Source organism: Piliocolobus tephrosceles, chromosome 1, assembly GCF_002776525.5.
Source record: "Piliocolobus tephrosceles isolate RC106 chromosome 1, ASM277652v3, whole genome shotgun sequence".
Classification (NCBI taxonomy): Eukaryota; Metazoa; Chordata; class Mammalia; order Primates; family Cercopithecidae; genus Piliocolobus; species Piliocolobus tephrosceles.
This window is the reverse complement of record NC_045434.1, coordinates 174,194,938-174,221,340: the sequence shown is the minus strand read 5'-3', so window position 1 is coordinate 174,221,340 and position 26,403 is coordinate 174,194,938. Positions and strand designations below refer to the sequence as shown.

General features: G+C 37.1%; 1 protein-coding gene and 1 pseudogene across 1 annotated transcript in view; both read right to left on the bottom strand.

Annotated features, from left to right (window-relative positions):
• The window catches only part of LOC111523263 (selection and upkeep of intraepithelial T-cells protein 1), a 192,060-nt gene that overhangs the window by 47,130 nt on the left and 118,527 nt on the right, over nt 1–26,403 (bottom strand). The gene's annotated exons all lie outside the window — the stretch shown is intronic.
• LOC111523261 lies at nt 9,292–10,267 on the bottom strand (annotated as a pseudogene).

Here is a 26,403-nt window from a genome sequence, read left to right as displayed (position 1 = left end):
CGAGTGAGATGACCCCAGTACCTCAGTTGAAAATGCAGAAATCACCGGTCTTCTGTGTCACTCGCGCTGGGAGATGGAGAGTGGCGCTGTTCCTATTCGGCCATCTTGCTCCGCCCCTGATGGATCTCCTGTCGCTTTTTCTTTCTTTCTTGCTATCCTCTCCTTTACATACAATTTTAAGGGTGTTGTTCCAAATCACAGAGATAATATTACTGGGTAGAATGAGCATTTGGCTTAGGCATCAGGAGTATAAAATTGAAGGTTAAGAGTAGCACAGATGAAATGAAGTGTGCCTTGACATCCGTACATGTATTGTGACAAAAATGTTCTCCTTATTGCTTCCTTGGTTGCCAACTTACTGTCAAGCACCTTGAGGCACAGAAAAGAAGCATGACCTCAGAAAGGAAGCATTAATTTTACTAACATCCTGCAACTGGACCTTTTCTGTAAACGTGATGGCAAATGGTATGAGGTCCCATATGTGCAGACTTTCTTTGCCTTGCAGTGTAATCTGGACCTTTGCCGATGTAGTAGGATTGATTCAACCTGCCTAGTGGCCATCTCAGGAGAGGATCCAAGGCGTAGTTTCAGGGAACGAGGGAAGCAAACCCCAGAGGTACTTCCAGTGGGGAAGTCAACTCTCTTCACTCCTCCCTATCCAGGTTTTCTCTCAAGCTTGCCCCATCCTAGAAATCCCTGTTAGGCAGGTCCCAGACTCACTCCCACCCATAAAACAGATGTCTTGTAAATTCGGCCCCATTAAGGTCCAGGTCCCCTTTTTTCTACAGGACTTCAGACAAATTAAGGGGAATCGTGGAAAGTTTTCACGTGACCCTGAGCAGTATTTAGAGGCCTTCCAGAATTTAATCCAAGTATTTAAATTCTCCTGGAAAGACATTATGTTACTTTTGAATAAAACCCTACCTACCACTGAAAAGTAGGCTGCTCTGCAAGCCCCTCCCCTGCACTTAAGTTGTTTCTTCCTCCCCCATGTCAGGAGTCAACATAGTCCTGCAGATACAGGGAGTTTTTCTATGAGAGGGCTCAGTTTATTTTTCCTTTGAGAGACACCTCATCAGGCCAAGTCCCCAATTCCTGGGATTCCCTTTCTCTCCCTTCTTTGAAGAGGGCTTGGTCCCACAGCTTCACATGCTATGGGACCAAGCATGATTGGGAATTTATGATAGGGAAGCAACAGAGGAGCTGCCCCTGCTGGTTGTTGGCTGCAATTTGAGGAGGGCCACCTGGGACTGACTTAATGGGTCCATACACTCTCCTGATGCACCTTTTTGTCCCAAGCTTCGATTTGAGGCTCAAAAAGGAAAAGCAGATTTGAGGGACCCAGATGCAAATGACAGTGGAAGTCTAGTGGCACAGCACAGGTGAGCATGACTAATTCCTGCCAATTGGGTGCCCCCCTGCTTCATGGAAGGAGGTCATGCTCTCATCCATGGCACAGATGTGGTCTAGGGAACCCAAAGTTTACCAACAGCTAGAGGATAGGGCAGTGCATAGGTGAGTGTAAATATTTATACCCGCTAGGCCTGCCCATTACATGGGTGAAGGTCACACTTGCACCAATGGGTAGCACCTGCAAAGGCTGCTGGGACTCAGGGATATAAGGTTGAAAGCAAAAAAGGGATGCTTTTTTTCTTCTCCCTCATGTACTCCAGGTATTTGCTGTAAAAAGAAAGGAACAAAGAGATGCCTTTTCCCCCTCTTTCCAGATGGGTAACCAATCATCTTCAGCCTGCACTCCTCTCAAGTGCATCCTGAATCTCTGGAACTCCTTTGACACTCAGACTGTGGAGAAATAAAAAAAAAAAAAGGTTTCCTCCTCTGTCTTCTATTCATGGATGGATAATCACATCTCTGTACCACAGGATACTTCCCTCAGATGCATCCCCTAAACTGGGAAAGGTTTAATTTCCTCAGACCTTAAAATGCTTGGCAATCTCTTGAGGAGCAACATTTGTTTGTCTGTTCTCCCTTCACAGGACTCAGGGTTGATGGTGCTCCATCGCTAGGGTGAGGGAACCAAGAAACCTGACATTCTAGCAGAAAGCTAAAAGTTATTACCCATTAGACTTTTGGCTTCACCCTCTCTGTGCAAACTCATTGTTGGAATGACAAAAATCACTGTATTCTCTGCCCCTCTATGAGTTCAAGAGCCAGAAGTATTAGCCATTTGGCATGGGTAAGGTCAGGTAATGAGAGATTTAAAAGGACTTCTTAAAAAAGGAGCACTGTGGTTAAAAGTCAGCTTAATTAAAAGTGAATATCTAAGCTATAGGTATATTTAAAAGGCCTTTATGTCTTTTCTCTTTGTGGATCTTGTTTTTCTGGAAAAGGTTTTTTTCTCCTCAGCTAACTGAGCTATTTTTCTCATCTCTTGCTGCACACATGAGAGGCCCTAAGATAGCATGGGGCTCCTTGGGAAAGCCAGAGAAGGCAACACTGACCCCATTTTGGGAAAAAAAGGCCCCTGTTTTTTCTCATGGAACTCCAGGAATTAGAAGCAAATAGATCCTCTCAAAATCTGTCTTTGTCTTACGGCTATGCCTGTTTATTAGGCCCTAGAAACTACATGTTTTTCTAGCCCTGTTTCTTGAAGGGATCCACCCTGAGGTCAGTAATCCAATTAAGAGACCAGCAAATTAAAAATATTACAATTACTATACCTTCCTCTGTCTGTGTAGTTATATATGTGTTATGTATGTGATGCTTATGTAAAAAAAAGCTCTAATTGATTGGCTTAAATAAAAATAATGGCTTAGATCAAATATTTTTTAAAGAAAAATGAATCTGTAATGCCTTTGAGTTCATGTGACTTTAATCTTTGAGAATTAAAAACAGCTTTAAATATTATTGGTAATGTAAGAATGTCTTCAAAATGTAGACATATGGCCGAAATTATGCAGGTCAGAAAGTAGGTTTGCTAAATTCTTTAAGGTCATAAACTACTTTTTTGGCTTTTGAAAATTGTTTGACTAGCTTGCTTTACAGTTTGGTAAAGTCTGGGGACATATGGAGTTAACCACACCCCTAACTATGCTGGAAAGAGTCAAATCTTATCTGCACCTACTACATAATTAAGGTAACTTACCAATTTTATGCCAAAATTAAAAATTCCTAAGAGTTACCACTATAACATGTAATTGAGTCTGTTGAAAATAGATTTACCTTCAAGGTGTGTAAGGAAAGTAAATTTTTTTTGGTAAAAGATAAAAGAAGGCATAGGAATGTAAATTTCTGTCTGTTTAGAGAGTTAAAAAATTGTTTGAAATTAGATAAGATAAAAATGAAAAGTTTAAACAAGTTGTGGAAGTTTTGCAAAAATTAATCTTTTAACAAAAATTTTGTGTGTGAACATATTTACTTATTCAAGAGGATATTATTAGCTTTTTCTGTGTGTTGAACATTAGAATAAAAGCAAAACAGGATTTTCTTAAGGCAATGATTTGCTCTTTAACAAAAGTTTTAACGGGTTATAAAAGGTTTATGAGAATCTCATCTCATGATCAAATTGGTTAAGATTAGATAGATTTGTCCATAAGTTTTTATTTAAAAATTGGGGTTGACATTAATAATAGACGAATGCAATGGTGAAATCTGGCTCTGTTTCTCTGGAACAAGATTTTCATGTGTTAAAGAATAATAAAAGATTTTTGTTTGTTTTGCAAATAAACTACCATAAAAAGAAGGGAAGGACAAGAGACAGATTATTTGGAAAGCTGTCTTCCTTCTTAATGAGAAAAGGGTTTTGCCTTCTTTTTAAAGTTTTGAGTCATTATTTTGGGTAAATAAATGACTTAAGGTAACATGGAATTCTTTTCATAATATGAAATTTTAAAAATGTTTAATATATTTGATAGGCTTTCCAAATTACAGTTCAGCTTCAGAATAGTCTTTTCTGACCCCTAACTTTGTGATGCTACAGAGGGCCACCAGAACATCCAGAATAGAGGTAAACAGATATATTTGGCACGTTTAGTTACAAGGAATTGTTGAAATAAAGATAAGGTTTATTCTTCAGGTTATATTTTAGTAAACATTATTAACTTATGTTCCAAAATGGTATGGGATTTCTAAAATTCTAATGTCTGAGTGTATGCTATCAATCATAATTAGGGTTGTTATGTTATTATAAACCACAGAAATAACCAAATTTCTTTGTCAATCATGTTTTTAACTATGACTACCGTAAGACATTTTGTCATTCACAGACAATTATTGTTGTGTTTTGATCCACTTCAATAGTTTTTAATGAACTATAGGAATTTGACAGGTGCTCATTAGTTGTTTTTAAGTTTTTGTCTGCATTTTAGATTAAGAACCATTCTTGTATTTTGTGAGCCAACCAGAGATCTCTGACTGCAGCTCAGAAGAAACAAAGGGAATGGATAATGTAGAAGTCTTGATCAATATTCTCATTCTGGTCAATTATCCTGCAAATGCTACCAGGCAATGAGGGTAAATGGGGTGCCCATAACCCAGAGCTTTTATTTATGGGAAAACAAAACCAAGGGATTATCTACCCCCCTAAACAGTTATTTCTCTTCTAAAGTTTAACTGTAGCCAAATGAGATTCAATTTCTTTCATCAGGGTGAAACAGCTCCAGCTACAACATTGTTTTCAGAATGGTTAGTCTATTTTGCTTCTTATTTCTGGGATCTTTGGCACTGGATTTTTTTTCCTTCACATAGTTAACCTTCTTGTAAAATCGGTTTCTTCTCACCTAGAGATCATCAACTCCAAGCAGTCATGCAACTGGAGCCATGGATGATGACTCCCTTTTTACCAGGGACCCTTAGGCCTCTGAGACATATCTGACTGCTGTTTTCCCCAAAACAGCACCTTCTGTCAGAATGAAGCAGTTAAGAGTGATCATCATTCCTATCCTAACAGCAGTTAGGTGTATCTCTTCAGAGGGGAATTGGTGGCAGTGGCAGCCCACCTGGAGCAGCCACTGTGAAGACACTGGCTACAGCAGGGAAGCATGGGCAGGGCTGTGTGCTCCACAAAGCCAGTGGGTATCGGGGGAACCTGCCTCCAATATTTCAATGTATATTCTGTTTCCTTAGTGTCAGCTGGTCTGAGAAATAAAGAGAAAGAGTACAAAGAGAGGAATTTTACAGCTGGGCCACGGGGGTTGACATCACATATCGGTAGGTCCATGATGCCCACCTGAGCCACAAAACCAGCAAGTTTTCATTAGGGATTTTAAAAGGGGAGGGGGTGTACGAACAGGAAGTAGGTCACAAGGATCACATGCTTCAAAGGGCAAAAGGGAGAACCAAGATCACATGCTTCTGAGGAAACAGGGCAAGGACAAAAGCAAAGATCACAAGGCAAAGGGCAGAATTAGAATTACTGATGAGGATCTATGTTCAGCTGTGCACGTATTGTCTTGATAAACATCTTAAACAACAGAAAATAGGGTTAGAAAGCAGAGAACTGGTCTGACCGCAAATTTACCAGGGCAGGATTTTTTCCCCACCCTAATAAGCCTGAGGGTACTGCAGGAGACCAGGGTGTATTTCAGTCCTTATCTCAACCCTGTAGGACAGGCACTCCCAGGGCAGCCGTTTATAGACCTCCCTCCAGGAATACAATTCTTTTCCTAGGGTCTTAATATTATATTCCTTGCTAGAATGAAGTTGTTTGGGTACTTCATTCTTCCTGGACACCAGATAAAAACTGGAGATCTGCTGAATCACAGGACTGAAACAGCTGTAACACAAACAGGGCTGAAGTATGCCCCCTGCTTGCCACATTGTAGGTGACAAGGAGAGAAGAGCTGCAGCCCCTCAGCAAGCCCAGAACTAGGGGGTCCCTGAGCCAGTGTTGTGACACCCTCTTTGGGGCTCTGCAATTTGTGGTATCATCAAGCTTTTGGGCACCATTGTGTTCCTCTTATCTGGATGCGCGTGTCTGCGGTAGAAGCCATGTGCAGTACATCAGGTCCAGCTGCAGCCTCGCATGGAGATGACATCTGTGCTGGCATCTGAAGCTGTCCACCCTGCCCCAGCAGCAGACATGCCTGACTGTGCACAGTGGTTGGACTCTGTGTTTGCTTGCTCACACAACCCTTGCCTCTCCACACCTGGCTCACCCTTGGTAGGTATGGGATCTGGACCCATAGCCAAGTGTAGCCTGCTGGGCCAAGTGGGTGGAATGAGCCCAGTGAGCATGAGCAACACTCAGGCAGAAGGTGCTGTTGGCCACAGAGCTTTCCAGATGGTGAAGCAGCACACCAGGGATCCTGACAAGAACACACATAGGAATATCCACGAATCTTATACCTCACACTCCTATTTCACTATCCTTGCGTGTATCAAGGACACATGCTAAGGTCAAATTATATGTCTTTCTGACTCAGATTCTGTCCTTCTTCTCTCTATAATCCTTATCTTTTGTACATGAGGCATTGTCAAGTTTTTGCAAGTTTTATTGTGGCCCACAGTTTGGCTTTTGCATCCCTGCCCTTTTTTGCTGAGCCCTCTGTTTCCTTACTTTCTTTATGCCTCTATCTGTGACCCTACAAATCTGTTAAGCTCACTTGTTACTGTTCTGTGACCTAAATAAGAGTATGAATGAATTCTATTATTGACAGGGAGAATGGTCAGGTATGCAGTCCTCTGCTTGAAGAAATAATGTGTAATGGTCCCTGACATGTATTTTGGAGGTTAAGTTCTGCCTCTCTCAGCTTGCACAATTTATCTTGTCTGTGTCAACATTGATGCCTTACTCAGGGATTGGTCCCCTTTATCAATTTTCAGTTTTCTTGCATATGACCTGTCCAATTTCAGCTCAAATTTGGCATAAGTTACAAATATCATTTTCAGGAAAGAATAATAATCTAAAATAATTTTCTGTTTTTCTGGTGGTGAGAGATTTAATCATCTTAGGGAGAATATTGCTTTTTTTGGAAACTGTCTTTCTAAGCCATCTTGAGGTAGGAAAATACTGACAAGCTTTGGTTTTAGTTAGTGCCAAGACTTCTAAAAAAGATGAGAAAAGCAATACATAATAGACAAGGTGAAATTGTTTCCTCTGTGTGAGACAGAGAGTCAGAAAGGAAAAGGGAGACATGAAAGGAGATCATGATAATAGTATCATGTTGTATCAGTTTCTATGAACCTCAAGTCATTGATAAATCAAGGACCATCATAAAATGCTTGGGATATTTGATTTTGGGTTGATATGGAAACTAAACAGAGATGAAATGTTTGAATGTAGGGGCTAGAGATAGAGGTGACGTGGATATTTTGATTCTATGGATGTTGGGGAAGTTCTTAGACTTTCTCCAAATATGAAATCAGTACGGATTCAAGGACGTTTCAACCTAGGGCACTGAGGAAGAGGAAATTTCCAAATGATATCTGAATTACCTACACCTTCAGCCAATCTCAGGTCTCATTCTATCATGTCTAGCTCTTATTTCTGAAGCTTCCATAATAAGAGTTTTGTATCTACTTTATATTACCCACAGATACTGGCTTGTGACCTCCCAGGGGCTCCTAAACTGGTAGAAGTTTCTAGTCTTGGGTTAGGGTGGGAGATTCTCATTTGAACACCATTTGTATACTCAGTTTAAAATGAACATATGGATCTGTTGTCTGGTTTCATGATTCTAAAAATAAGATTGGATCAATAAGAGGAAAGATAGACAATGCCAACTACCTTTCCTTGTATTTCCTTGTATCTCTATTCTAGATTTTTAAATTTCCTGGTTGATTGCTTTTTCAAAAAATAAATTTTATTTGAGGTTTACAAAATAACGCTATGAGTTATGTATAAATACATATATATAGATACTATAATGGTTACTATAGGAAAGCAAGATTATCATATTTATCATCCCACATAATTACCTTTTTTGCTTTAATTTTTTAGTTCTAATCTCTGCCCTGGCCCTGCCTAGAAACCTGTTTTCTTTGGAATGATATCCCTGTCTGGATCTAACTGGTCCTAATATAGACTGCATTTATAATTCTGAATCACTAATTCTTTTAGTTCTCTCAGAACAGCCTGTTTATTCTGCAGTTATATATCATTGGTTACCAAATTCCCAAGTCTTTGTGATCTAGGACCCTCACTGGTAACTTTTAGGATTATTGCCCCTTGTTCTGTCCTCTTGCTAATAACAATACTGCCCATCGTGTATTATTATGTCTTCTGGGGGATTCAGCAGTCCAAGTAACCTGTTTGAACTCTATTGAGATGTCTTCTCTTTGTTTCACGCTTATTCAAAATCTGGGACTTTTTAAAATCAAATTATAGCTTCTCCTGTTTTTATTGGGTCTCTTCCAATTTTTTAAAATGAATTAAGGCTTCAATGGATATCCTTCCCTTTGTAAAAAGGCATGACATTATCTGGGTGCCTGCCAGTGATTAGACCCTCAACATTCTGACTGATTTTGGAAAGCAAAAGAAAAATCTCTGGGATGAAGGGGCTCTCTGGAATTTTGCATTGTATAAAGGTAGAAATATCCTTGTCTGTTTAGTGACTCACAATGTGTCTATTGCTTTATTGTTTCAAAGCTTCCTGGCATGGCTTGTTTTATGGACCATCTTGACGAGTAATTAATTACAAGTAAGTGGGGGTTTAGAAGGTGAAAGAAAAACTTGCTTAAAATGATGCAAAACTATATCTGCCTGAGAAAAGCTAAATTGTTTAATTTGGATGAGGAGTTGTAGGAAGACACAGGCTTCCCTACATTTTGGCCAATTCCCTGTCCCCTTCCTGCCCTCCACCTTCCCATCAGAGCCAATTAGAACCAGGCAGTCACCAGTCCATAAAAAATGGGATTCCAGGCAGGGCCAAGCAGGAATACAAACTGAAGGAATTAGAAGCCAGTGTTAGTCATTCCTTTTACTTTTCCTTCAGCCACCAGAGTTTAATCCAGGTATGGCCAGGGTTCTCTCCTAGGCTTTCTGTTTGTACCCTCTCTTAATTCTTTTTTTTTTTTTTAATTCTGAAATACTTTATTAAAAGCGTTTCTATTATAAGAACACAAAATACTTTAAGCCAGTAACAACATTTAAATTAAAAAGATATAAACATGTCAAAGGAATGAAACCTAGATGTTTTATTATGTGTGAATTATGAGTGCTTACCTGGGCTTGTGTATAACGTATACATCTTTACCTGCTGCATGTCATTTAGTCTCTGCAGCAACATTCTTTGTGTCCATGTGGGTGTTTCTATATGTGACTGTGAATATCTGTATGTAAATGTCTTATCTCTTGGGTGCATTTGTGGGGGTGGGTATCCACTGCTATTATCATTGCTTTCTTTTTCAGAAAGTGTTTCCAATCTTTGCTTCATTTTACTCAACAGAAATGAGGAGGTTGGTTTATATTTCATGTCTTTTCTCTTTCAGATACAGCTGGTCATGCCACAGATAGTAAAGAAGAATAAAACTCTTCAGAAGTCCTGAGATTTATAGATGGCATAATCACTTCCAACATCCCATTCCATACTCTGGAAGAAGTAGACCATGATGCTTTCCAGCAGTAAGCCACTCACCATGGCCAAGAAGGAGAGCTTTCGGTTGATGTTTAGGGTCACTCTAATTGCCTGAAAATTTGATGTTAGAACAAATACTTTCATGAGTTTGAGGCACAGAGGTGTGTAGTCATGTTCCCAAATGACAGCTGGAATCAGCAAGAGTTTTCTGTAGCTAGATAATAATAATGCTTTCAGCAGCAAAATGAAGTTGGGTTTTTTTTTTCGCCGTCATGGGCCGTTCTACCCACAGGAAGGTAAAAATGTCAATAAAATAGGCAGTCTGTTCTAAAGCAGCAATCGCAAACATTCTATAGAAATCCCATTCCTTAGCATATCTGATCAAGTCGTCAGGGGCAGTATTCTGGTTGGAATCTTGAAGCTGCCACCACCTCAGGTATGCTTCACAAAGCAAACAAAATATGCAGAGTTTTCCATGGATATTTATTTGAGTATTGAAAAGAATATGTCTGTAGGCCTGAGCTTTGCACAATATAGCATTAATCAAGATGATAACAGGATCATACTGGATATATTTGTCTACAGGTTTCTGGCAGGATTTACAGATGGTTATCTTCAGCACACCGTGGTTATAGTCTCGGTACAACTCTTTGGCCTCCTGGTTGCATTCGATGCACCTGTACTGGCAGGAGGCCGAGGCAGCAGTAGGAGTCGCTGCCACCCCAACCATATTCCCTTTCCCCTGCTGCAGCCCGCTCCGCCCGCTGTTGCACATTTCCACTCAACTGCAGCCCAGAACTTCCCCCCTCTCTTAATTCTAAGTTCATTAACCAGTCCAAGCTTCTACCTGTTACGTGGCATCCCATTTTCTCTGGACTAGGCTACTCCCTTGCTCTAATTTGTTCTCTGTATGTCTTGTCATTGTACCATTTCAGCATGTACAGAAGTTTCCGCTATACTCCTTAAAATTATCCACTCACAATACCATCTTATATGTTATTTCAGATAGAAAAAGGCTTACTGAAAAAAACCCACAGAATTCCACATATATTATAACTGCCCATAGCTTTAGGAAAATATAGCTACTGCTCTTCCAGTTTATTGATTGTCTGCCTATCATTGGTTTCTACTAAGAAGTAAATGTGCTGGGTAGTGGTGAGAAGGGACGTGTCTTTCGCTCTTCCCTCTTTTTCTCCTTGAATATTCAGAAACTATTTCCTTTTCTGACTCAGAGGAGCAAGAAATCAACTGGGATAATGGAGTGGGCAAAGGAGTAACAAGAATAAAAATCTATTTCTCCAGCTTGCTTTGCAATCAGCAGTTTTAACAGATATTTAATATCTTATAATATACTATTCCAAGGGAAAGAACTTGCAGTTTAAGGAAATGTTTTGAAAAATGAATGGTATGATCTTTCCATGTTTTATACATCCCAAATTATCATGTTTGACTACTATAAAGACTATTATATTCAATATTTTCTGGTTTATTTGTCAGCAACACTAAGGTCTTTATGTTTTTCTTATCCCAGAGAAATGCAAGTGGGATGTCAAAGTCATATTTCTATTCATTCATATTCATATTTAACAGGCTTAACATGTTGCACAGTGTGGTAGTTTGGTTTCACAAACATGAGACTAGTTCCATTTAATATATACAGTAACATTTTGAGAATTAATATTTCTCTTTTATAATGCCTTGAGCATCACACAGTTAGCAAATAGCATGCAGGATTATAACAGAGGTCAGTCTGTCTCAATCCATTACACTACTTTCTCAGGGTGTCTGTGGGTTATCACATGGATCATGAGGGTATCACATTTTGAGCCTTTCTAGTACGGGATTCTGGAAGTCAATAAGAGTAGATTCTAGAATATAGTTAAGATTAAACAAGTTGGGCAGGCAGTTACTATGACTCAGCAGACTTGCAGGGTTTAGGACCTAGCAGTTCAGAATCAGCTAAAATAGTCCCACAGAGCAGACTGAGCACAAAGCTTTGTTATTGTTCATTTTTGTTTGTTTGTTTGTTTTATTTTGTTATGTATGAGCCTTGATGCCTAAACCTGTTGTCAGCAATATTTTCAAAAAGGGCTTAGAATATGCTTGACTGTGGTGCTACGTGAAACAGCGTCTGGAACAAAGTCGGACTGGCTCAAGACAAGGAACAGCGCTGGAGAGTCATTCTCAGGAATTTAGGAGGAGAGACCACAGCAGAAGCAGTGGCCACACATTGGACACCAGAAACGTGCATAGATCACAAGCAGACCAAATTCCAGTAAGACAGACTTCATAAACCAGTTCTAGAGAAGTAGGCTAGGCAAGCCTCAATAATGTAGAGACGTGGAGTGACATGCCCACTGGAATATCTTGTAAACACTTCAAATTAGATTTAAAGGTGTGGGTGGAGGATTGACAAAAGTCTGGGTTAGCTGCTAGATTTCACTCAAGCAGTGTGGAAAAACTCTAGTCTTTCCCAGGTTCACTTACAGAGTTTAGGGCTTTCTGACCACAAGAGAGGGACTGATACTGACTTAATTGTTGTTAGGGCAATTGATCCTTTTCTGTTCCTTAAAGATCTTTGCCAAAAAATTTTAATGTTGCCTCCACAATATTCCATTTCAATCATGAGAAATATTCACTCTACTAACCTGCTCAGGCCTCCAACAGTGTAAGGACCACCTCATCGGCTCTGGCCTTCCCTTTGAGAAATGTCAAATCCACCATGCTTCTTATCTTTATCGTTGTAGGCCATTCCATAATGCAAACTCCTGTAGTCCCTCTTCTCTTGGATCCTTTCATGTCTTTTCTCTTTCATTTCTTTTTTCTCATATTCTACCAATTGACTCAGGATGCTCATTCTATATACATTTACTCTACTCCATGTTTTCACTATATTTAAATAATTATCTTTTTTCTTTTTTCCTGTGATGAATAATCTCATTTGTTGATTTGGCTAGGCTATGGTATCCGTTGCTTGTCGAACAGCTGTCAGATAAAGGTGCTTTTGTGAAGATGCTTTTTAGATATGACAAACATTTAAATCAGTAGACTTTGAGTCAAGCACATTACCTTCAATAATGTGGATGAGGCTCACCCAGTGAGTTGAAGGCCTTCAGAAAAAACAACTGAGGTCCCCCAATAAAGAAGGAGTTCAGCCTCCACATGGCCTTTGGACTCAAGGCTACATCAGCACCTCTTCCTTGGCTTTGCAGATCGCTGGCCTGCCCTGTAGATTTCAAACTTGCCAACTCCCACAATCATGGGAGGTAATCCTTTCAAATAAGTCTCTTTCTATGCATAAACATCTTATTGGTTTTGTTTCTCTGAAAAACATTTACTCATACAATCCCTTAAAAAACCTTGACTCTGCCCCATGGAAATCACCTACCTTGTGGGTGTCACTAATTGTTACTGTTTTTGCTCTACCACGCTAGACCAAAGAGCCAGGAATCTGTCAGCATTCTGAAGCTCCCATATACTTCCCACTTCTTTTCTTGTCAGGTAAAATCACATCTTTCTTTATTATTAACACTATCCAACTAACACAGTATGAACTACTTTTAAATTTTTTGCTTTTGTCAACCACCAACCTTCCTATCATTTGATGACAATGTCTGACTTTAGCCCATATACCTGAGACAGTAATATCTTTCTTGAAGGGAAATTGTCAGAATTACAGCCAGTGTGTCTAAAGTGTTTAACACTGTGAGTCCATTAGTAGGCACTCAGTACATAAGAGTAATTAGTAAGTATTATGTTTCCATTTAGTACGGGTCTGTATATAAGCTATAAAATATCAATCTCTGTAACTTTATACCTTCAGGTTCTCTCACACATTTTTTTTCTATATAACTACTCTTTTATCTCATTAAGACGTTGGCCTAAACTCTCTTTGCTTTGTCATGATACTAATGAATGCTGAGCTGATTTTAGATCCAACAGGTTTCTGGTTATTTGGGATAGGGGTTGGTGGTGACTGTTGTCTAGAGTCTAATCAGCTTATACATTAGAGATCTTTAATAGGTCATTGTTAGACTGGAAGGTCACTGATGGGCATGAGCAGGATATGGGTCCTGGCTCCAAAGGGAAAAAATAAATAAGTCCTCCAGTTTGGGCATATCAATGTTATACACTGCGATATTCTAAAGCATGAGTCACAGGAGTCCCTGGTGGGAAAGTATGGTACCCACTCTCAATTGCTGATGACATAGTAGATCCTCACTCTGGACTCTATAACTTTGAAATACTTTATATTTTCTGTGCTCTTGATCGTAATTGTCAGGTGATCAGAATCTTGTAGTTTCTCTGGTTTATACCAAAATATTAGGGTTGTTTTAACCCCATAAGTATTTAGAAAATAATGGTAATTGATGGTACAAAATTCTTAATCCAGAAGAAAGAGAATTATCAGAGACAAAATAAAATATAAATTTTCACATGTGGCATTTATTGTGTTTAGACAAGTTTTTTCTATACATATTTTGTTGAGAGTTTTTATCATGAGTGGAGGTTGAATTTTGTCAAATGCTTTTTCTGCATGTATCAGGATAATATTTTCTTATCCTTTATTTTGTTAATATGGTGCATCACATTCATTGATTTGCATATGTTGAACCACACCTGCATCCCAGGGGAAAATTCCACTTGGTTATGGTGTGTAATTCTTTTAACATGCTGTTGAATTTGGTTTGCTAATATTTTGTTGAAAATTTTTGCATCTATGTTCATTAGAAAAATTGGCATGTAGTTTTCTTTTCTTGTGGTGTCTTTGTCTGGCTTTGTTAGTAGATTGATGCTGGCCTCATGAAATGTTTGGAAGTAGTTCATCTACCTCTATGTTTTGAGAAGAATTGGTTCTAATTTTTCTCTGAATGTTTGGTAGAATTCACCTGTGAAGGTGTCTGGTCCTAGGCTTTTCTTTGTTGGAAAGTATTTGATTCTTGATAAATCACCTTTTTTAATTTTATTGGTCTGCTCAGGCTTTCTATTTCATCTTGGTTCAGTTTTGGTAGGTTATATGATGCTAGAAATTTATCAATTTCCTCTAAGTTGTCCCATTTGTTGGTGTATCATTGTTCATTATAGTCTCTTGTGATCCTTTTTATTTCTGAGGTATCCATTGTAAAGTCTCATCTTTCATTTCTTATTTTATTTATTTGAGTCTTTGCTCCCTACCCCTTTAGTTAGCCTAGCTAAGAGTTTGCTGTATTGTTTAATTAAAAGTTAATTAAAAATTTTAAAAAATTAATTAAAAAATAGTTTTGTTGATTTTTCCTACCTTTTTTTTTCTATTCACTATTTGATTTATTTCTGCTTTAATCTTTATTATTTCCTTTCTTCTGCTAACTTTGGGCTTAGTTTGTTCTACTTTTTCTAGTTTCTTGGAGTGTAAAGTTAGGTTTTTAAATGTGAGATATTTATTCTTTTTAATGTAGGTGTTCATTACCATACATTTCCTCTTTAGTATTGCTTTTGCTATGTACCTTAAGTTTTGGTATGTAGTTTTTATAATTTTGTTTTCAGATATTTTTAAAATCCTCTTTTGATTTTCTTTTTACCCAATGGTTTTTCAAGAGTGTGTTTTTAATTACTACGTATTTGTAAGATTTCTCATTTATTTACTGTTATTGATTTCTAGTTTCATTCCATTGTGGCCAGAAAAGATATTTGGAATGATTTCAATCTTATTAAATTTGCTATAACTTGTTTTGTGATCTAAAATGTAATCTATTTTGGAGAACATTCTATGTACATTTGAGAAAAATGCATATTCTTCTGTTGTTAGGTGGAAAGTTCTGTATATGTTTATTAGGTCTACTTAGTATGTAGCAATGTTCAAGTTAGCTGTTTCTTTATAACTTTTTGGCCTGAGTGTTCTATCCATTTTATCTCAACACAATAACGACAATATATGAAAACTTCCCAGATAATATCATAATCAATGTGGAAAAACTGAAAGTTTTTCCTTTAAGATCTGGAACATGGCAATGGGGATCCCTATTACCACTTCTGTTCAACATACTACTAGAAGTTCTAGCTAGAGTGATTAGGCAAAAAAAAAAAAAAAAAGGAAGGAAGGAGGAAAGAAAGAAAGAAAGAAAGAAAGAAAGAAAGAAAGAAAGAAAGAAAGAAAAGACATCTAAATTAGAAAGAAGTAAAGTTATTTCTGTTTGCAGGTGATATGATCTACATATAGAAAATCCTAAAGACTCAATAAAAAACTTTTAGAACTAGTAAAAAAATTAGTGAAATTGCAAAATACAAATTTAGCTTACAAAAATCAAAATGAATAAAATACTTGGGAATAAATGTAACCAAGGAGGTAAAAACCTTATACATTATAAAGTATAAAATATAGCTGAAGAAAATTAGAGAAGATATGGATAAATAAAAAGACATACAATATTTATAAATTAGAATAATTTGTATTGTTAAAATGTAGGCCAGGCACAGTGGCTCATGCCTTCAGTTCCACTGCTTTGGGAGTCTGAGGCAGGAGAATCACTTGAAGCCAGGAGTTTGAGACTACCCTGGATGACACAGTGAGAACCTGCCTCTAAAAATAATCCATACTATGCAAAATGATCTACAGATTCAATATATCTTTATTAAAATGTCAATCTGACATTCTCAACAGGAATAGAAAGTTCTAAAATTTGTATGGAGTCATGAAAGACCCAAAATAGCCAAAGCAAACTTTAGAAAAAAAGATTAAAGAGGAAATCATTTACAATAGCAAAGACATGGATTTAAACTATGTGCCCGTCAATGGTGGATTGGATAAAAAAAAATCCAGTACACATATGTCATGGAATACTACATATCCATGAAAAAGAATGAAATCGTGTTCTTTGCAACAACAGGGATGCAGCTGGAGGCCATTATCCTGACAGACTTAATGAAGGAACAGAAAACCAAATACCACATGTTCTCATGTATAAGTAGGAGCTAAATTATTGAGTACTTATGGACATAAAGATGGCAACAATATAAATTGGGGACTGCTAGAAAGGGAAAGGGTAGGGGTCAAGGTTGAAAAACTAATTGTTGAGTACTGTGTTCAATACCTGGGTGATGGGACTATTCATATTCCAAAACTCAGCATCACACAATATACCTGGGCTTCATCCCTGGGATGCAAGGCTGGGTCAATATATGCAAATTTATGCCTTTACTATTTATGCATGTAACATACTTGCACATTCCCCACCTGAATCTAAAATAAAAGTTGAAAATAAAAGGACAGGACTGTTAACCATTAAAAAAAACATGTCAATATTTAAAGCTCTGCATTGTCCAGTCAGTTCCCAGCCATTGTCAATCCTTATAAACCTACTAAGCTGAGTATGCAATGGTCCCCCAGCCCCAGAACCTTGGGCTGGTTGGAAATTACTATTCAACTGCATAATAATAATTCAGGATCATAAAACACCATAAACAAAAGTAAATAAGTTAATTGAAAAATGAATAAATACTTATCATTTGCAAAAAAGAAACAAAATTGAACTGCAAACTAGGTCTTTCAAAGCTTCGCAAACTCACTTTTCTATGTTGTCTTGTGTTGTTATGTAAAATTTGCTCCAGCATTTTGTTCAGAAAGATGGCATTGATTAACAATATATTTATCTAAACTGTTGCCACAAAGTTATTATTCATGCAGGGCTACAACCGGATTAATTGTGGAGAAGAGCTGTTCAAACAGGCCCAGAGCTGTGGTACTTACGAACACCACCGTTTCTCTTTTTGCTAATGAGTTTGAAATGGTTCCAAATAAGAGTCAACCCCACAGAAGTCTGTGTAGCATGAAGCCAAGCTTGTTAAGACACAGAAAACAGTTTCGTCTTGATGAATCAATAACTGCATCATAAAGCCTTTTCAAAAGGAATACAATCTGAATTATCACACTCAAATGTTGTATATTGTTTATATGCCTCTCAGTCTTTCTTATTAACATTTAAAAAGCCTATTATTATGACTCAATATAGATGACAATATGGTTGTAATGTTTCCCTGCAGTAGGATGGTAGACTAAATTTAGTATAATGCCATTTTCTCTTCTCTTCTTATTATATAAATTAACATTTTTTTTTGTTTTGTGTGTTTTTGATGCATGACTGCCCTTCTAAATTTTGCACTATACCATTAAAACAATTGTTATCAATAGTTAAATAAAAAAGAACAAAGCTGGACATGTCAATCTTCCTGATTTCAAACTATATTATAAAGCCAAAATAACATGACAATATGGAATGCCATAAAAACAGACATGCAGACCAAAAGAACAGAATAGAGACCTCAGAAACAAATTTATGCATTTACTGTCAACTGATCATTGGTGCCAAGAAAAACAATGGGGGAAGGGGTGTCTTCTCAACAAATGATACTGGGTAAGCTGCATATCTACATGTAGCAGAAGTAAATTGGACATTTATGTCTCACCATATAAAAAAACAACTCAAAATTGATTAAAGACTTAAACATAAGACCTAAAATGTTACAACTCCTAGAAGAAAGCATAGAGAAAAAGCATTTTGAGATTGGTTTTGGCAATGAATTTTTTGATATAACACTGAATGCAAAGGCAACAAAAACATACAAAACATGTTAGGCTATATCAAACCAAGAAACTTCTGCATCACAATGAAAAAAAATCATCAACAGAGTTAAAAAGCAACCAAAAACCTTATCCACCATGATCAAGTTGGCTTCATCCCTGGATGCAAGGCTGGATCAACATACACAAATCAATAAATGTAACCCATCACTTAAATAGAACCAACTACAAAAATCACGTTATGATTTCAATAGATGCAGAAAAGGCCTTCAACAAAATTCAACACCCTGCATGCTAAAAGCTCTTAATAAACTAAATATTGATGGAATGTATCTCAAAATAATAAGAGCTATTTATGACAAACCCACAGCCAATACAATACTGAATGGGCAAAAGTTGGAAGTGTTCCCCTTGAAAACTGGCACAAGACAAGGATGCCCTCTCTCACCACTCCTACTAAACATAGTACTGGAAGTTGTGGCCAGGGCAATCAGGCAAGAGAAAGAAATAAAGCACATTCAAATAGGAAGAGAGGAAGTCAAATTGTCTGTTTTTAGATGACATGATTGTTTATTTAGAAAAGTCCATCATCTCAGCCCCAAATCTCCTTAAGTTGGTAAGCAACTTCAGCAAAGTCTCAGGATACGAAATCAATGTGCAAAAATCACAAGCATTGCTATACACCAAGACAGAGAGCCAAATCATGAGTGAACTCCCATTCACATTTGCTACAAAGAGAATTAAATACTTAGGAATCCAACTTACAAGGGATGTGAAGGACCTCTTCAAGGAGAACTACAAACCACTATTCAAGGAAATAAGAGAGGACACAAACAAATGGAAAAACATTCCATGCACATGGATAGGAAGAATCAATATCATGAAAATGGCAATACTGCCACAGTAATTTATAGATTCAATGCCATCCCCATCAAGCTACCATTGACTTCCTTCACAGAATTGGAAAAAAACTACTTTAAATTTTATATGAAACCAAAAAAGAGCCTGCATACCCAAGACAATCCTATGCAAAAAGAGCAAAGCTGGAGGCATCACGCTACCTGACTTCAAACTATACTACAAGGCTACAGTAACCAAAACAGCATGGACCAAAACAAGTATAGACCAATGGGAAAAAACAGAGGCCTCAGAAAGAACGCCACACATCTACAGCCATCTGATCTTCAACAAACCTGACAAAAACAAGCAATGGGCAAAGGATTCCCTATTTAATAAACAGTGTTGGGAAAACTGGCTAGCCATATGCAGAAAACTGAAACTGGACCCCTTCCTTACACCTTATACAAAAATTAACACAAGATGGATTAAAGACTTAAATATAAGACCTAAAACCACAACAACCCTAGAAGAAAACCTAGGCAATACTATTCAGGACATAGGCATGGGCAAAGACTTTATTACTAAAACACCAAAAGCAATGGCAACAAAAGCCAAAATTGACAAATGGGATCTAGTTAAACTAAAGAGCTTCTGTACAGCAAAAGAAACTATCATCAGAGAGAACAGGCAACCTACATAATGAGAGAAAATTTTTGCAATCTTTCCATCTGACAAAGGGTTAATATCCAGAATTTACAAGGAACTTAAACAAATTTACAAGAAAAAAACAACCCCTCAAAAAGTGGGTGAAGGATCTGAACAGACACTTCTCAAAAGAAGAAATTTGTGTGGCCATCAAACATATGAACAAAAGCTCATCATCACTGAGATCATGAGGATTAAAGAGGAAATTAGAGAAATGCAAATCAAAACCACAATGAGATACCATCTCATGCCAATTAGAATGGTGATCATTAAAAAGTCAGGAAACAACAGATGCTGGAGAGGATGTGGAGAAATAGGAATGCTTTTACACTGCTGGTGGGAGTGAGAATTAGTCTAACCATTGTGGAAGACAGTGGGGTGATTCCTTAAGGATCTAGAACCAGAAATACCATTTGACCCAGCAATCCCATTACTGGGTATATACCCAAAGGATTATAAATCATTCTACTATAAAGACACACACACAGGTATGTTTATTGCAGCAGTCTTCACAATAGCAAAGACTTGGAACCAACCCAAAGGCATATCAGTGATAGACTGGATAAAGAAAAATGTGGCACATATACACCATGGAATACTATGCAGCCATAAAAAAGGATGAATTCATGTCCTTTGCAGGGACATGGATGAAGCTTGAAACCATTATTCTCAGCAAACTAACACAAGGACAGAAAACTAAACACCACATGTTCTCACTCATAAGTGGAGTTGAACAATGAGAACACATGGACATGGGGAGGGGAACATCACACACTGGGACCTGTCAGGGGGTGAAGGGGGTAGGGGAGGGATAGTATTAGAAGAAATACCTAATGTAGGTGATGGGTTGATAGATGCAGCAAACCCACGTGGCCCATGTATATCTGTGTAACAAACCTGCAGATTCTGCACATGCATTCCAGAACTTAAAGTATAATACAAATAAATCACACATACTCCATACATATATATGTACCATGTACCCACAAAATTTCAAAAAAAAGAATTTAAGAAAATATTTGCAAACTATACACCTGATAAGTGGGTAATATCCATATTATACAAGAAACTCATTCAACTTAATCACACAATAACAAATAACCCAACAAAAAAAATGAGCAAAGAACCTGAATATACATTTCTCAGAAGAAGATATAAAAAAGGCCAAAAGGCATATGAAAAGGTCCTCAACATCACTAATCATCAGGGCACTGCAAATCAAAACCACGATAACATATCTCCACACACCTACTGGAATGGCTCTTATCAAAAAGAAATAGTAAGTATTGGAGAGTATGTGGAGTAAAGGAAACGCTTGTACTGTTGATAGGAATGTAAATTGGTATAGCCATCATGGAAAAATCATATGAAAGGTTCTCCAGAAGTTAAAGTTACAACTACTGCATGATCCAACAATCCCACTTCCAGCTATAAATCCAAAGGAAATAAAATCAGTATTTGGAACAAATATCTGCACCTCCATGTTCATTGCAGCATTATTCTCTGTAGCCAAGATATGGAAAAGACCTCTATGTCTACCAATGAATGAAATAATAAAAAAAGTGATATATATATATATATAGTAAAATATTATTCAGCCTTAAGAAAGGAAGAAATCCTTCTGTTTGTGACAACATAAATGAATCTGGAGGACATTAGGCTACATGAAATAAGCCAGTCACAGGAAGACAAATATTGCATAATTACACTTACACATGGAATTTCCAATATTCAAACTTACAGAAGCAGAGAGTAGAATGGTGATTGCCATGGGCCGGGAAGAGGAGGAAAAATGAGGTGATGTTCAAAGAGTACAAAGTTTCTGTTATGCAAGATGTGTAAGTTTTAGAGTGCTAATGTACAGCAACAGGACTATAATTAACAATACTGTATTATATAGTTTAAATTTGTTGAGAGGGTAGTTCTTTCGTGTCCTTAGCACCCCAAAATAGAAAGTTAACTATGTCAGGTGATTGAGATGATTTATGCATTAATTAATTTGATTGTGGTGAATATTTCACAGTGTATATGTATACGAAAATATCAAGTTGCACACCTTAAATATACATTGGCTTTGTCAATTATACCTCATTAAAGCTGTAAAAAGTACCAAATTGAATTTTGTATGGTTATCTTTGAGAGGGGATTTTCTTCACTTAGGAGTTTCGCTGATACTTTGGTGTTTATGCTATGTTTGGTGCTGCAGTGACTTGTCTTGGCTTGACTTAATGCTGATTTGAATCACTCACTGTGAGTGAGCTAGTTGCTATTTCAGTACTTCCCTGCTCTTTTCTCACCACGTAGCAGCATTAGTTACCAAGGTGATGTTTCTGGGAACACAGAGGGAATAAGGACATGCTGAAAATTTGGATTGATCAAATCATACACAGGTGAGTAGGCTAATGCTTCTCTTACAGTCAGGCAGCAACGAGTCTCAGATTTTATTCTGTAATTTTTAAGAAAAATCTAACTTTTCTAGTATATGAGCTACTGTGCTGCTCTGCTTCAAGAAGGGAAGTTTGCTATTGACCAGTTTTGGAACCTTTACAAAGATAAATACTTTGAGTCTCACAATTAATGCAGAGGCAAATAGATGCTGAGAAGGGCAGCTACCAAAAACAAGTTTGCCTTCTCTTTGGTCAGATTGGTTGTAGACATTAATAGAAATGGAATTTAGAAAAAAATATGTCCAGATTCAGAATGAGAGTAAGGGATACTTATTTTTCTTTAAGACAATGATTCATCCTGATTTTTCCTTATGACCAGCATCATTTAAACTGGTCTCCCTCAGATTTATAGTGTGGCATTCTTCAGAAACTTCAGAGGCTGAGTATCAATGGACCACAGCGTGATGATCTGGAGGCAGACCATTGAAAGGGTGCATTCATACTCTATTAGTAGACATATGTCTGTATTATAAAGAGAAGCATGTTTCTTAGAATAGCAAGCTTTTTGATCAACTCTGATCACTAGGGTTTCAAGTACATATTTTTTTCTTACCTAGTCTTATAAGAAAAGATTTTGTGGAGTATGCCTGTAATACCTCCCCAACAAGAGAGAAAATGGGCATAGCTGCTACAGTCCTCTTCTCCAGGAACTAGTTATAAATAATATTTATAATGTTTACCACTACCTGATTGAGACTTCCTTTTCCCTCAGCCATTCCTCTGCATATTGGGCCTCTTTATCTGGTGTGAAGTCCCAAATATTTATTCCTAAAGCCCCTAAATGACCTTGCTTTTATTGCATTACTGAGGTCTTTAATTAACATTTACTACTGACTTGAAGTGATTACATGTATCTAAAAAAGTCCTCTGACTCCAGGCATGGTTCTTTCTGCCTTGATGGTGTCTATTTCCCCTTGATAGCTGAAAAACATTCCCTTTTTATTCGCCTGTTAATTCAGTGGCAATGGGAGCCCAATTTGGACAGGCGGCCATCTCAACTTCCGTATCACCAGGACAGATGTTGGCACTCATGTGAATTTACTCCTCCCTTGGGAAGTGTTTTAGACTGACAAAACTCAAAACTGTGGGAATGGGAAGTGAGAGTATAATGAATGGATTATTGGGTATGACAGAGAAACCTCTTCTGCTTTTGTCTCTCTAGTCTTGAAGCTATGCATTATGGCAATATAATTAAAAAACACCACATATACTTTATTTATTTGAAGAAAGGACTGCATCTTATGGGGGAGTGTTACAGCCTTGCAGGTGGTGTTTCCAGCTAGCACCATAATTGAGTCTTCAATAGACTATTCCAATGGTCTGGAAAAGCAGCTGTTTCCATGTAAAGGAATATATATGGTGAGATTGGCCAGTTCTATAAGTAGGAACTCATTGATGTTCTTGTTTTATGATAAAATTAGTTCCTTGGTCAGAAGATATTTTCAACTGAATACCATAATGACAACAAAATGTCATAAGTCTGTGCTTGATGATGCTGGCAGAAGCACTGCAGTCAAGAAAGACAAACACATATACAGGATAATTGTATAATCCAGTGGAGAAAAATTGATCTTCTCTCTATAGTGGAAGAAGTCCAATATAATCAGTCAGTGGAGAATGGTTGCAAATCTGAGACTTCATGTTTAAGCTCTACCATAGACAGTTGGGCAATCAGTGGTTTCAGTAGAGAGAAGAATCATGGGGAGGGAAAGTCCATTTTGTTGATCTTATGCATAACTTTCATCCCACGACCATGGCCGTCTTGTACATAAGTCCATTAAACAAGCACCAGAGTTTCTCAGAAAAGAGGCCTGACTGATATTCACAACATGAGATACCTTCTCCACTTGATTATTGAAGACTTCCTCTCCAATAGATAGCCTTGGATAACTATGTAAATAATTCACAAATATGTCAAGATTTTGTGCTCATTTTGAGAAGTACATTCACACGTGACCCAAGACTGCCTGTTACTAATCTTCCAACTTGGTTTATTCCAAGATTCTGACCTGCTGGCCAATCAGTTCATTAGCCAGTGTAGATCATTATGATCACTTAGTGTCTCATTATTAGGCATTCAATCTCTACCAGACTCTAGTAGTAAGCCAGAAGTTGATTCTCCACAGGAGAATAGTTGTTTTTAGAAGATTTGCCTTTTCTCCAATTCCATAGATAGTTGCATGGTGGCTCTTGAAAAAGAATTCAGATGGAGAATCTGATTTTGAAGCTCACTATAAAATTGCACTAATCAAGACTGTGCTATTGATGTAAAAGCCCACAAATAGATCAGTGAAACAAAAAAGAGTCAGAAATAGATCTGAACTTTCTGTACTTTGCATCTTTGTCAAGAATTCGTTGTCAGTACAACACTATCCCTCTGACAATACAACACTATTTTGATTATTGTATTGATTAATGCTAGGTTTCCAACTCTGTTATTTTAAAAAATGTTTGGATATTCTATATCTTGACCTTTTCTATAAAATTTTATATAAATTATGTCAATTTCCTCAGAAAGATGACTTGAATTTGGAGATTAAGTTTAATCCATAGATTAAAAGCAGATATATAAATAATATTGAGTCTTTCAATCTATGAACATTATATATCTATCCATTAATGTGGGTCATCTTTAATATCTCTAAATAATGTTTTTCAGTTTTCATTATAAAAATATTCTACTTATTCAATTTATTCAAATGTGTTTAATTTTTGATGTTATTATAAATTGTATATTTTAAAGGGGATGGGTTTTCTTCTATTCAGATTTTGAAAGTTTTATTGTAAGAGTTGAATCTTGTCAAATGATTATTTTCTACTTCTGCTGAGATGATCATACATATAATATTTTCCTTTCTGTTAATGTCATAAATGCTTTCTTCTATCTTTTTTACTTTTCCTTCTATTTTAATTTCAGTTTTAATAATTTTTTTTGGTCTCTCTTTAAGTTCACCGCTCCTTTCTCAGTTGTGTCCTGTTAAGCCCTCAAATTATCTCTTTATATCTAGTATCATATTTTTCATGTCTAGCATTTTCATTTCATTCTTTTTTGTAAAATAATACCTATCTGAAGAAATTTTCCATCTGTTCGTGCAAGTTGTCGCTTTTCTAAATAGATCTGTTATTGTATATATTATAGTTTTATTAAAACATTTATAAGTGGTGAACTAAACATTTAGGCCATCTCTGGATTTGCTTTTATTGATTCTTTCCTCTCTTAATAATGTGTCATATTTTATTACTTTTTATTGTCTTATAAAATTTGCTTGTATGTCAGACATTGACATGACAATGAAGAGTAAATACTAATGCTAATTCTACTTATAAAAGGATATGTCCTTCTTTTGTCAGGTTGCTAATATGGGGAACTGTGTCAATGTAATTTGTATTTGAGTTGCATTTGGGCAGTTTAACCTTTAGTTGGATTCAGTTTCACCACTTACTTCAAAGTCTTTCAGTGTGGAATTAGGACTTCCCCTTAAAAGGGTCAAAGACTCAAGGACCAGCAAGTTGCAAAAGATGTCTTCAATCCATTTGCCATTTTCCTGAACTTTGAACTCTCTCTTTCTCTCTGCTTTGCAGTTCAATTGCCAGCTTTCTGGTTCACCAAGGAATTCTTTTTGCTCTCCTATCATACTTTAGCTCTTTTGTGTCTTAGACAATCTTTCTCCATTCTCTTTTCCAGCCCTCAGCCATTAGAAGACCAGTGTAGTGTGACTGATGAGGGTGTCTCTAGGAAGATTTACCACACTTTATCTGTCTTTCCCTGAATCTTCAGCAGTCATCTAGGGAAAGCCCTGCATGCCTCAAAATCTCTCTAACCTTTTGTGCTCTGTCTGCATCCTTTGGTATACTATTCCCATGTAATAATTGAGTTTCCATGATAAAGAATTGGTGATGCATACAGATTTTCTGTGTGGCAGGGGCTCTTCCCCCAGACCACATATGACTCTTAACAATTTAGCTTATTGTGCACTACTCCTATTCATGGTAGATTCTCTTTTCTCTCATAATTTTACCAGAGGTGAAATCAGCTGTAGGTTTCTTCTCACCTAGGAAGGTGTCCTCACTTTTTGGAATTTGGTTTATTAGGTTTCTTTGTGTTCTTAGCTCTCTCATGGCTTTTTAAAAAGCTATAATTCTGTAGCTTACCAACATTCTTATTTGTGTAGAAGTAACAGATTTTTATTACTTAAACTTTGAAAGAATTTCAAATTTTTTTGAACATTGCAAGAATAGTAAAAGAGCTCCAATAGGCTCAGGGACTCTATTTAAGTCACACTTCCAGTACAGCCTGCAAAACCATGAGCCAGTTAAACCCCTTTTCTTTATAAATTACCCAGCCTTAGGTATTTCTTTATAGTGATGCCAAAATAGACTA